At 39.7% G+C, this 13,715-nt stretch overlaps 1 protein-coding gene and 1 long non-coding RNA gene across 18 annotated transcripts in view; one reads left to right on the top strand and one right to left on the bottom strand.

The window, feature by feature from the left end:
- CADPS (calcium dependent secretion activator) overlaps window positions 1–13,715 on the bottom strand; it is a 465,131-nt gene that overhangs the window by 271,924 nt on the left and 179,492 nt on the right. The gene's annotated exons all lie outside the window — the stretch shown is intronic.
- LOC111091289 lies at window positions 7,076–13,365 on the top strand. The gene is made up of 2 exons (XR_005374829.1): window positions 7,076–7,198; window positions 12,952–13,365. It is a non-coding gene; the product is annotated as an uncharacterized LOC111091289 (long non-coding RNA).

Genomic DNA, 13,715 nt, shown 5'->3' with positions numbered 1-13,715 from the left:
AAGCCAGGGGTTCTGAAACTATGGTGCACCTGAGAACCAACCACAGAACCTGTGAAAACACAGAGTCATGGGGCTCATCCTCAGAAAATTTGGATTTAGTGGGTCTGGGGTAAGACCCAAAAAAGCGCCCTTCTAACAAGTTCCTGGGTGATGCTGAGGCTGCAAATCACACTTTGAGAACAAAGGACTGAATCCATGCTCAGCTTCTATATCCTGCTCCTGCTTGAGACCTGTCAGTAATGCTTCATTTTCCTTGCACTAGGAGTCCAAGGATCTTCTCGAAGCCTAGGGAGCTGTTACCATCTGGTTCCTGCACAGCATTCCAGCCTTATCTTATCCAGGCTCAAGTCATTCTGTGCTGCTGTTTCTAGATTCTCAAACATGACATATTTTTTCATGGCCCCAGGCTGGTGCACATGCTTTCCCTCCTCCACCATCTTCCTCTGGGGAACGCTTTCTTGCTAACCCAGCTTTGAGCCTTCACATTGCTTCCTTGGGAGCCTTCTGGGCCCCAGGCAAAGTCATTTCCTCTAGGCTGCCACAGCATCCTGAACTTCTTCTTTTATTGCTTCGATCACATTTGCATTATTTGCTCCCTTATGTGTTCTCTGTAAGAGTATAAAAGCCTCCAGGGCAGGGACCTTGTCTGTCTTATTTGCTATAGGATCTGCAGTGACTGATGCATGGTAGGTGAGCAAGGAATGTTTGCAGAACTAAATTTGAGACGGAGCTAATATTATCTACTGGGCTTGTTTTATGAGTTTATAAGTTTGTCCAGGCACTTAGTATGGTTTCTGATGCCTAATAGGTGCTCAAATCATGACCTAAAGAGAAATCTGAGTGCAAATGGTTTAGACTTATTAAACCCTTGTTGAATGTATGACTAACATTGAGTAAGTGCAGAAGTGGTAGAGAATGACTGACTAAAATGCTGTGAATAACTGAGGCGTGAATCAATTAAAGTCTTGAAGCCTTAGTTTCCTCATCTTAAAACTGGGAATATTAATACTCATCAATATCATTTAAAGCATATTCATTAAACACTTGTTTTGTAACAGGCATTGTGGTTTGAGCTGTGAGAGTGGGACAGACACAGACCTGCCCTGTGTTTGGGCCCACAGGAAAGCTAACATATATTGGGCCCACAGGAGTTTGGGCCCACAGGAAAGCTAACATATATTGAATCACGAGTGCTTATGGTGGCCTGGCACCAAAGCAAGTGTCTCATTCATGTCCTGTGTAATCCTGAGATAAATATTACTGTTCCAATCAATGCTGCTTTACAGATGAGGAAGCTGAGGCTCAGAGACATTACAGTAACATCTCAGAGAAAGCACAGAGCTGGGATGTAAATCCAGTTCTGTCTGAATCCAGAGTGTAAGGTTTTTAACAGTTCACTGCTGTAATGTTTGGTGGGGATAACTTTCAAAAAAGGCGGGTTATTTTCCAAAATTGGTGAAGTATTGCACAAATGTAAATTATTATTTTCATGGTCATTAGCCTTGAATTTAGTTTTTACTGATTTCTGAAATCCTATTGAGGCAGCCAATTTGATGGAAAATGGTCACTCTTTCAAAATGAGCCCCAGGAGATTTTGACATAAATATTATAGGAAATAAAATGCTTTTTTGTACTGTTAAATAATTTTTCTATCACACCACTGAGTCATGATGAAAAGCAATTTATAACAGGCAAAAATAATGTGCTCAACAAGAAATCCAGAAAACATCCAGTGATGTCTAAAATACCTCTAAACACTAATAAAATTGAATGCTTTTGCTAAAAATGCCCACTCTTTATTTTAAGAGGAAGTGAATTTTGTTTCCAAGTATTGACAGGGCAGTATAAAAGTTACTCACAGGGACAAAATGAAATAGAGTTTTCCAGCGTTAGTGAATGTGTATGTTCACACAGGTGAATGTATATGTGTATAACAGAGATCTTGAGCAATAGAAAACATTTAGAGCTGTAAGTCAGAGAGCTGTTCATGTCGATTAAAATTGAGGCAAAATAGTATAATTTACAGGGCACATGAGAACTGTCACACACACCTATGTTTCCTTTGAGTGGCACGTCACAAATGCAAGTCGTGCTTAATTTCTAGCCCCAGGTGGATCATTACACAAGTACCTGGTAGAAATTGGGTCTTTTCATAAGTCTACCCACATATATCATTATCTCATTTTTCCTGCCCTGAAGAGTGTGTCTATCCTGGTGATACCATTGTTTAAAGCCAAAAATATTTATAAAAGGTGTGTTTCACCTTGATTAAGACCTGTCAAAGGAACAGTTAGTTCGTGGTGTCAAAGTCATAATCAAGTAGATACATTTTCTATTAGTTATTTAAGAACTATTGGTGGGCAAGAGGAGGAAGTAGTCTTTAAAAAAGGAGTGAGGTCCCAAATTTTCCAATAGATAGGAGAAAAGAAATGATTTAAAACACTAAATTACATTGTCAGCATTTATTAAATGCTTTCTGCTTGCAATATACTATATCATGTGCTACAGATGAGCAAAGGCATTAGAATATCTATTCTGATACATGTGACAGTTCTTAATTTATTTATGGGAATATATGAACACCTACTCTTGCCATATTCTACAAGTTGGAAATTGTTGGGGGGATTTGGAAGTAGAAGACTTTGTATTTTTTGATGAAGTTGAGGTTGATAATTCCATGTCAATCATAGCAAGGATAATCGTGTTATACTGAAAATATGATATTGAAAAAGTAAATTCAAAAGGAGGAACAAATTCATCCAGATAGCCTAATTTATTCCTTGATAACATTAACCCTGAAATCTCAGAGGCTTAAGAACAGTGGTTTATTTCTTGCTTATTCTAATGTTCAGTGTGGAATGTGGCAGGGGGGGAGGAGGGGGACTCTGTTCCATGTAGTCACTCAGGGACCCAGGGAGATGGAAGTACCACCATTTTGTGACTGTGCCATCTCAACATGTGGCTTCCAGGCTCATGTGACAGGAGAATACAGAGAATAGAACTCATGGCCTGTTTGCTGGAATTTGTCATATGGCCCTAACTATTGCAAGGGAAGCAAGAAAATACAAGGGAACGTAGAGACTATTTTGTCTCTGTCACAGAAAACAACTAGGGATTCTGGATAAAAAATAGGAAATATTATAACAGAAATTCTATTTTGAGTATATGGAAATTGCTCAATATTCTAGTTTACCTGACTTGTCTGGACAATTCTATATCAATTCAAATTAACACAAGTGAACATGGTGTAACATAATTAAATTTTCATTGTAAAAGGAAAATATGGCTGTGGCTGAGGGCGGAAATTAAAAAAAAAGTACTCTCCTCTGAGAGAAAAATCTGCAAATAAAGATTATTTTAGGCAGTATAAATTAAAAGAATATTGGCTGAAATACACAATTCTGGCACTAGAGAAGTGCAACTCAAGACGCCCCTAGGGCCTCATAAGCTAATTTATTTCTGATGTACTTATAATTGTCCAGGCTAAGAAACACTTTGAGGGATAGACCACCATCAAGACAGATGATTTCTTGTCTCTTGAAATTTTATTTGCAATTCAGACATAAGACTAATTCTCTGTGAAACTGTTTTTAAGATTAGATAGTTCATCTACTGATGTTGCCCCTTATTTGCAAAAGCACCTGAGTTGGATTTCCCAGCAAAGGGAATGCTTTATAGGGCCTTTAGAGAAATAACTTTGTAGCAATTGTAGTAAATTTTATCCCACCTCATAAACTATCTTAAAATCTCTAAGGAAACAAAATTTAGCCAAGAACCTCAATTTATCACCTTCAAAAATTAACTTTCCCAATTCATAACAGGGACTGTGTTTTTAAAAAACCAATATCAAATATATGTATCAGGTCAATAACCTGCTCTTTTTATGTTAGAATTCCTAGACACAGAATTGATTTGCAAAATGGTGCTTCTCAACAAGATGTTTGTTATATTCTAAAGCAAGAGAGTGGAAAAATACATTTTTGAGAAATGGCTTTTAACATGAAGTAAAACTCAAATGATTTTTAGGTTAATTGCTCAGCTTGTGCCTGACATAAAATGAGTGTTCAAAATATATTTATTGAGTCCTCTATGTAACAGCTAACTCTCAATATTCTAAGTTAATCTATGTGCTTTTTTTAATTAGAAAATTATCTTCTATGTTTTTTATCATAATTATGGTCATCACTAGCAACTCTATTGACTAAGAAATGACTAGATCAGCTACCTATTCATTATATTTGACAAAAATAAGGGAACAATCTAAAACTGTACAGTTTGGAGAAAACGAGATACCTAAATAGATATGAATACCTTTGAGTAGTTGAAAGGACTGTACTGAGATTATTATTGTTGTTGTTCATGATGTTTTACCTCCCTTGTAAGTCTTGTAGCATTCTGCTGACATTTCAGCAAAATGTGTACTCCTAATTTCTTATTGTAAAATTCTGCCACAGAGATATCAAATCATGATGTCACGAGGTCCCCACAGGTTTCAGACAGTGTTTAATGGAGTCTGTCTCTACAATTTGACATGTGAAGTTGGGTTGGAAATGGCTGATTAAAAAATTTGGAGTCAACATATGCAGCCAGCCTGCATAGAACAAGATAACGCCCTGGGTGACAGCCTGTGGCTTTGATGTAGGACAATTGGAGCGGATCTTACACTCCTGATAGGAAGTCAGACTGCTGCACCCAGCAAGGAAAAAAATTCTGAAAAATTCATAAGCTTCCCTATCATTCATAATTAATCTCTAAGTCAACAAGCACTGGCAATTTATACTGGCCAGCACTGGAGAATAGCCAAAGATTGGAGCTATACCTTGTCCTGCAAACACCCCCTGAAATGATTCATTTCATCTCAACCTTTGGTTTCTTTTTTTTTCAACCTTTGGTTTCTTATCAGGAAAGCAGAGCTGCAGAAATTCAGGAGACGGTCTTCAACATAAACTGGGATATTAGCCGGCATAATTTATAGGGTGAAGGCATCAGTTCTACCCATAAACAGGTGTTCCTAGGAAAAGGTTAAGGTTCCACAGAGATCCAGATTGGGATTTTTCTGACAAACTCTAGCATCTCTATAGGCCAGTGATTCTTAGCCAGATGGTGAGGTGGGAGTACTGTTGCCCCTCACTCCCACCCTTTCCCTGCCCCGGGAGCATTTGGTGAAGTCTAGAGACAGTTTTGGTTGTCATCATTGAAGGAGAGAGTGTTAATAGCACCTAGTGGCTAAGAAGCCAGGGACCCTGATAAACATCCTATGATGCTTAGGACAGACCCCACAACAAGGAGTTATGCAGCCCTAAATGTCAATAGTGCTGAGGTTGAGAAATCCTGCTGTAGACGTTTGACCTCAGGCAAGAAACATATTTGCCCTGACAACATTTGATTATGGAGGCAAAGAGATGCTGCCAAACTGACATAGAGGCTTAGCTTGATCGTGTTAATCCTCTAGCTGTTAAACATTTCCCAATATTACCAGCTGGGCTGAGATCTGAAATAATTTGAGGAAAGAAAGAAGAATGGGAATTGTAGCCGTTCATGCTGTGGTTAAGAAATTTGTTCGAGAAGGTGCCAGGTTCACAAGACAATAGTCTGGACAGGTATTTGTGGAACCCTGCTTTAGAGGTTATTTCACGGAGACATGTAAAGCACAGAGGACGGCTGGAAGCTTGCCGGCAGCATTCTGAGTGTCTCAGCTCCACCCGGGTGTGGTGCGTGCTCCAGCTACAAGCTACTGTGTTCCAGCAGGAAGCTGCAGCAGCGTCCCTGGAAGCACACATTTTCTCTAACATTCTGCCAGGTGTATTCTGGCCAAACCATATTCACAAACCAGGTCCCCAGCCTTTTGCTCAGAGGGTCAGGGTGATGCAAACGTACAACCACCAATCCTTGATTTAAAATCCAGAGGTGCTTCCCAGGACCAAATCAGAACACAAGAGGTAGAAAACCTAGGGGGTGGGAGAGAAGTAGGGTAAGGAGGCGGGTGTTTAGGTAGGTGATCCTTTGATTCCTTCATCTAATTCACCTTAAGATGAAAGTAGAAAAACTCTGCTCATTTCCAATCAGGAAAAAGACTTTGGCCTCTGTCCTCACTAAATTCCATTTACACTAATCTTTTTAGGTTTCCCAACATCATTATTTCATAAAGAAAAAAAAATAATGCTTGGTGCTAACAGGTATATTTTTGGGGACTCTGTCACTGTAACGAGAAACCACACTAATCTTGTAGAAAAAGAAAGAGTTTGCAATGAATGGTTTTACCCATCTTAAGCCAGTTTCTCTTCCCTAATAAACTGCACAGTGAGCATGATGTTGAGATTTCTGAGGCTCAGGTTTCTATCATCGTGCTCTTGCTAAAAACATTTTTAAGCATAAATGGATGTATATTTTCCATATGATTTCTGCATGAACAAAGCTGCAGTGGAGAAACACACTGAGCCAAAGAAATGTCTCCAATAGGTTGTCGAATGGGATTCTTTGTGCTGTTCAGGACTTGGAGACACAGATGGTAGGTGGACATTCACACCCCCTAGAGTTTATTGAGAACCTCCAGCTTGACCTGCTGGTCCTAATCCTCATCGCACTGACCCTCCCCACCAGCCTTGCCCCATGGGTATAGAAGCAAAAAGACCAGGAATGGAGAGGAGAAGAACTGATAGAAAGAAAGAGAACTATCAGTGTTCCTAAAGCATGAGCAAGTGGCGATCGCCATGGCTTTCCTTTATTCTCCCTGTAGGGCTACCTGTTGCTCCTCCTCCAAGAAAGTAACAGAAAGACTGGGATGCCTGCAGGACAGTAGGCATCCCATTTTTCCTGTGGGATGATTCCTTTGCAGCCAGCTGATTGACTGTTTTAGTTGAGCAGATCTGAGACACAAAGAGAACTAGAGGAAGATGGTACAATAGGGGAGCACCAGTGGCCTGTTTTTACTACCACAATTTGGTATGGCAAAGATGCATGGCTTTTCATGCACCAAGTGCACGCTGAGAAAGGGAGCTGAGCTAGAGCCATCCTGTAGGAACTTCATCCTCATGGGTAGATGCTGGTCCAGGGAACTCTCACAATAGGAGGTTCTAGAATGGAGTACTGAGGATGAGAGCTGATGTGTGAGTGGAAGATGAGAGGCTGAAGAAAGTCTCTCTCATGAGAAGACATCTCTGCAGGACTAGGATCTCCTGAGCTTCAGAGCCCATTTCAGGTGTGCTGTTGCCCTGTTTAGAATGCTCACACCCCACTCTGTTCAAAGTCACCCCTTGCCATCTTTCTTCTGTAAGGTCAGGTTTCCTACCACATCCTGTCTTCCAGACTCCTTTCTCAAAGACTCTTATAAAACCATGCACTTGCCATCACAGAATTCAGGTTAGTGTGCAGTTGTACATCCATTATTATGATTGCTGATTGATGCCTGTTTCCCCATTAGATTGTAAGTTCCATGGTTTTAGCTCCACATGATAATCTTAGAGAAAAGCATAGAGCCTGGTTTGTGAGGTGCTTAAATTCTTTTGGAAAAAAGAAGGAAATGAGCTTTCTGTATATAGCATTCCTGATAGTGCCTTCTCACAGCATTTACCACTGTGGAACTTGGTATTATTATTATTATTATTATTATTATTATCATCATCACACATATCTGATGCTTCTATAAAACTAGAAATTTCTAAGGGCAGGAACTTTATCTGCTTTCTCTCTGAATCTCCCATAAAACCTTAAAGAAAGAAATGATGAGCATGATCTTTGTTCTTTGACAAATCCATATGAACAAAAACCTAGACTGGATTCTCATCCTTTAAAGTTGACCCTCAGACTTCCTAATATAAAATCTTGTTTTGAAGAACTCTGATTCTTCAATCACTGAATCAATGACTTCAATATGTCTACATGGTCTCCAAAATTCCTCTGCTTTATTCTCGATTCTGTTCCAGACTGCCTTACATAATAGGCAGGAAGGCATAAAGGGTGCTGCGTGTAGATGAAAAGAGGGAAGAATGACACGTTAGGCCTTTTGTTCTCCAGAGGGAACTTAGTTGGCAAAAAATCATATTGAATCATATACCATGTCTGTACCTATAGAGGAATTAAAAAGTATTTATTTCAGGGTGGCCTTATTAACTAACAGATTCAAAGGCAGTAAGAAAATAATCAGAAGGAACAGTAGTGAGCTAAATCTGGCAGCACAAGGGATGAAGGCAATTCGGAAAGGTAGCGGCTTCCTTCTTCAATAATTGAAATCCTATTTCACAGTCCACAGATTTTGTGGCTGTGCCTTGATACCACAATAAAAGTATTTCTGGAATCAAGGAAAGAATTCAGCTTTTTATTTTTGACGTTAAAGATAAGTACAGGAGCTATTTTTCTCACTTTTATTCTACTTTAGCATAGGAAACCAATACCCCCAGGAAACTGGTGAATCACTAAATAACCAGAAAATGCCAGAACAGACCCACTCAGTCTCAGTTATGTGAGACACTTAACTCCTAAAGAAGCTTACACGGGAATCCTTACAAGGAAGCCCCAAGCACTGGGGATGCTAGTTCCTTATGACTGCCTTATGTACTCCTCTACAAGCACAATTTCCCCACTCTGAATGTTAGTGCTTCAGAAATCACCCTGAAAACTGGTAGTGTTCAGTGAGTCATAGGATTTTCAAACTAGTCCATTTTAATACCCTCCTTCACTTTGCTATTCAACAGAATTAGAAGCTGAGAGGTCAGGACACTAGCTTGATAATTTAAAATTCTTATTTAAGAAATCTGGACCTCTGGGAAAAAAACAGTTTCTAAAAAGGATCATAATAGAGGCAGTTCATTCTTTCCTTCTTTCTTCTTTCCCTTCTTTCGATCAGTATCTATGAAACATAGATTATACCAGGTAATGTGGTAGGGGCTAGGAATATAATGAGAAGCATAAGTAAACTAACTGGCTCATCTTTCATGAAATGTATTACCTAATGTAGGATGAAGACATTAATTATGCACATTAATATAAACTTACAAATTGATTATTGCTGCAAAGAATGAGAACAAGATTATGTGACAGACATCTGATCTAGTAGATCTTGAATTGAGAACAAAAGGTAACATAGAGATTGACTAGGCAAAGAGTTGAAAAGCGCATTGCAGACAGGCATAGTATGTGCAAAGGGCCCGTGACAGGAGGGCATTTGGAAGCATATGGCTGGAGTATAAGGCAAGGAGGCGAAGTGTATGAAATAAGGCTGGGGTGATATACAGAGGTCAAGCCATGCATAGGGTCATGGAAACACTTTGCATAGGCTCTTTTAGATCATGGAAGATTATTTTTCTTTATCCTAGATGCAATAGAAAAGTGCTAGAAGTTGTTTTTTTATTTTTTTTAATATTTATTTATTTGAGAGAGAGAGAGTGAGCAAGCACAAGTGAGAGGACCAGAGGGAAATGGAGAGAGAATCCCAAGCAGACTCTGGGCTAAGTGTGGAGCCCAACACAGGGCTTGATCTCACAATCCTGAGATCATGACCCGAGCTGAAACCAAGAGTTGGGCACTTAACTGGCTGTGCCACCTAGGTGTCCCAAGCACTAGAAGTTTTAAAGTTGGCAGGCAGGGCGGAAATATCAGAGGAGGGATGAGAAATTGAAATATAAGCATATAAGCATTTCATATAGCTTATATGGAGAAATGATCAGAAGGATTAAGAGTGAATGGTGGTTTTGGTAGCCAAGTCTTCTAAATATACCAAGTGCCTACATTGGGCTAGGTGCTTTATAGTGTCATAAACTTCTTTGATTGTTACTACAACCCCATAAAGAAGGGCTTTTTATGTTAAAAAAAAAACCTTTTTATTTTAGAATAGTTTTAGACTTATAGGAAAGTAGCAAAGATAGTACAAAGAGTTCCTTTATTACCCCACACCCTCTAATAAGACCTTTAATAGGTCCCTCTGTTGTTACTATCTTTCATTACCATGGTATATTTGTCAAAACTAATGAACCAATATTGATACATTATGATTAATTAAACTCCATAATTTGCATGGCCTTTCTTAGTTTTTCCCCTAAGGTATTTTTTCCGTTTCCAGGATCCCATCAAGAATGCTATATTCTATTCTGCCTTTATGTCTCAGACTCCTTTGGGTTTTGTGAGTCTTTCAGACTTTCCTTGTTTTTGATAACCTTGACAGTATCAAAGAGTAGTAGCCAGGTATTTTCTAGAATGTCCCTCAGTTTGGTAAATACTGGTATTTCTCATGGATAGACTAGGTTTATGGGTTTTGAGGATGAAGACTACAGAAGTGAACAGCCATTGTCAACATACCAAATTGAGGGTACAAACTATCAACATAAGTTATCACTGATATTCACCTTTACCGCCTGGCTAAGATAATGTTTTCCAGCTTTCTCCACTATAAATCTACTTCCTCTCCAGCTCCTCTCTTCATACTGCTTTCTTTGGAACCGAGTCACTAAGTTTAGCCAAATGTTTTGGTACTAGTCCGTGAGTCGTATCAACATAAATTATTTGGAATTCTGTATGGGAAATCTGTTTCCTTTATTTATTCAGTCATTTACTTATTACAATATAGATTAAGGATATTTATTTTTTACTTTACATTATAGTAGCCCTATGTGTTATTTAAAGTGTTGCTCTAATTGTTATCAATTAGACCTTTGGGAGTTCTTCTGTTGGCTTCTGTGTCTTTTTAACATATGCCCATTATTTTGTGGAGTGTGTGTGTGTGTGTGTGTGTGTGTGTGATTTTCCTTTTTGGCACTAAATAATGCTCAGGTTCCTCTTGTATATGGTCTACCACACCCCTAGAATTAGTCATTTTTCCAAGGAGTCCTGGCTACTTTAATGGGAGAATGGCATTAGATGTGCTCATTGCTGCTGGGGAAAGAAGGATTTTTTTTTTAAGATTTTATTTATTTATTCATGAGAGACAGAGACAGAGAGAGAGAGAGAGAGAGAGAGAGGCAGAGACACAGGCAGAGGGAGAAGCAGGCTCCATGCAGGGAGCCCGACGTGGGACTCCATCCCGGGTCTCCAGGATCATGCCTTGGGCTGAAGGTGGCACTAAACCGCTGAGCCACCAGGGCTGCTTGGGATTTTTATCCTCAATTTAGATGAGAATACAAATGATTAGAAAGGTTAAATGACTTAAGTAAAAGACAGTAAGTCTTAAGTGCCCAGTAAAAGACATAGCAAAAGATTCAATCAGCTACCTTTCCTCCATTCTCCTTTGTAAGAACACTGTAAATTTCATTCCATACCCACCATTTCCCTCATTGGCTCATATACTTTGAGGAAAGCTGATCCTATCCCCAGCTCCAGTAAGGGTCCTCCCTGGCTTAAGTCATTCAGCAGGTCCCCACAGGGCTCAAATCATGGATGTGAGACCTCTGTATAAAGTATATGCACCAATCAGATGCAAGATGACATTCTCTAGAGGGTTTCTGGGTAAGAGATGCTCTCACCTTTCTGAGAAAGATGCTGGGGGAAATTGTCTTTTCCTGCTGGATGTAAGTGGAACTGTAAAAAGAACCTATGGCAGGATAAGATGATAAGAGACCCACTGTGAGAGAAACAGAAGGTTGAGACTTTGTTGAACTCAGTAATTTATAACCGTAGTAGAGCACAAGATCATATACAGTTGAAGATTCTGCTACCAATTAAAGATGGAAGGTGATTCACCCATTCATTTACTTATAATTTATAATATGCTTACTTTGCTTCTAGAAAAGAATTAGGTGGCTTCCAACAAGGCATGGATGCAACAAACCTCTATAAACAAAGTTAAAAAGGACAAGAATCAGCTGAAAACTGGAAGTGGCCACTTCATTCAAAAAACCCAGGCTAGTAAACAAACAAACAAACAAACAAACAAAAAAACAACCCAGGCTAAGGAAACATAGTAGAACAGAGCAAAAACAGGACTCAGAATTACTAATCACGAAAGCAAAACAAAGAACTTAATGAATTACTTTGCTTGCATAATCAAATTTCAAAGCTGCTAGTTTTGAGTCCTGAAGGGAACCTGTCACAGACAATCTGCAAAGGAGACACTGAACTCCATAAAGGTTGGCATCAGAGGGAGTGGTTTCACGATGCAGGAGGATTCCTCCTAAGGTCATTTCTTATGTCTGTTCTCAATAAAAGCCAAGGGTTTAAAGGATAGTTCTGTGAAGCCTTCCAAAGAAACCCAACCCAACCCAGAGTGTACTACCCATGGGTAGAGTTTTAGGGAACTGATTTAAGATGGGAGGACAAAGAATCTCAAGGAATAAAATAGTTAACATGCCCCTTGGCTTCTGCCATCAACTATCAGTCGTCTTGGTTTCATTTTTAACTGGAGATTCATCGCAGATAGCATGGAAATGAAAATCGGCTTTGAGTTCACTAAATCACAGTTGAGAATTCTGACCGTGGAGTCAGAGACCTAGGTTGTAATTCTCATTATTCATGTTTTGGCCACCATTCTTTAGTTATTGGTTTTCAAACTGTGTTCTACTGAGTCCTGGGGTTCCCTGTAGGTCCTGGGGGAGGGCTGCATAGAGGCCAATGGTGGGGCTCCAGATTTTCCACCCTTGCTTCCAGCAGAGCAGCTTTAGACTTTAATCCCTGAAACATTTCATTTGAAAAAAGGATCCTGCTACTAAAACAACTGCATGGCAGTAACAGAAACCTATTTTTGACACTGAAATATATCCCCGTACATGTTCAAGGACAGAGAAGTAGTGGGCATACAGATGTCATAACGTTAACTGTAGTAAAAAAGTCTCCAAATATGTTCCCTAGCCAGCCCCTCCTCCCTGTCTTCTCGTGCCCCTCCTGATTTCGGATGGGCAATCTATTTTCTCTCTCTTGGAATTTGGGCTGGCTCTGTGACTCGCCATGGATGACAGGATGTGTGGCTCAATTATGCTCTGGCGCTTCTGAGTGCAAGCCTTGTGTGGACTGGAAACTTCTATTTTCTAGCTCTCAGTGCCCAGCTGCAATGTAAGGTGAAGCCCAACACACATGGAGCAGCTGTGGGGAGGAGGACTGAGGCAGTCAGCTGAGACCATGAGCATCAGCTATAAGCGGCCTTCTGTGTTCCAGCTCAGTGGATGCTGCAGACGACTGCAAGCCCAGCTGATACTGTGCAGAGCAGAAGAAGCACCCACTTAATCCCTGCCAACCCACGAAATCATGACAGATGACAAAATGGTTGTCCTTTAAGCCAAAGTTTTGGGGTTAGTTTGTTATGTACTCACAGATAGCTGAAACAGGGAGTGTTTGTTTTCTTCTAAGTAGTTTTCAGATTCTTTAAAATATTCTTTTGCAATAGACATGTGATTTAATCCCCTTCCTTGTTTAAAAATGAGCTATAAAAGTGTGTCAGTAGAGAAATGACATCTTTTGCTTTTATGATTACTTCCTTTGTCCAGTTTTTATAATCAACAGTGTGGTCACTGGCCACCAAGGCATGATGTGGTCATGGAGCAGAATAAAGCTAACCAATACTCACAGGTATTAAAGTTGACCTGTCAATACATACGCGTGCACACACACGTACACACACACCCGACACAAGTGATCCAGAAATGTATAATCAAAGAAACAATTAACAGACTTTCTATGAAAGTGTTTAGTGGAGTATAAACATACCATGTAAATCAAAGAAGTGGTGATAATGATGCTAATGTTTAGAAGAGAGGGGAGCTTAAAATATTCTGACTCCCACAGTTCAGTTGAGGGGT

Source organism: Canis lupus, chromosome 20, assembly GCF_011100685.1.
Source record: "Canis lupus familiaris isolate Mischka breed German Shepherd chromosome 20, alternate assembly UU_Cfam_GSD_1.0, whole genome shotgun sequence".
Taxonomy (NCBI): Eukaryota; Metazoa; Chordata; class Mammalia; order Carnivora; family Canidae; genus Canis; species Canis lupus.
This window is presented reverse-complemented; position numbering and strand designations above follow the sequence as displayed.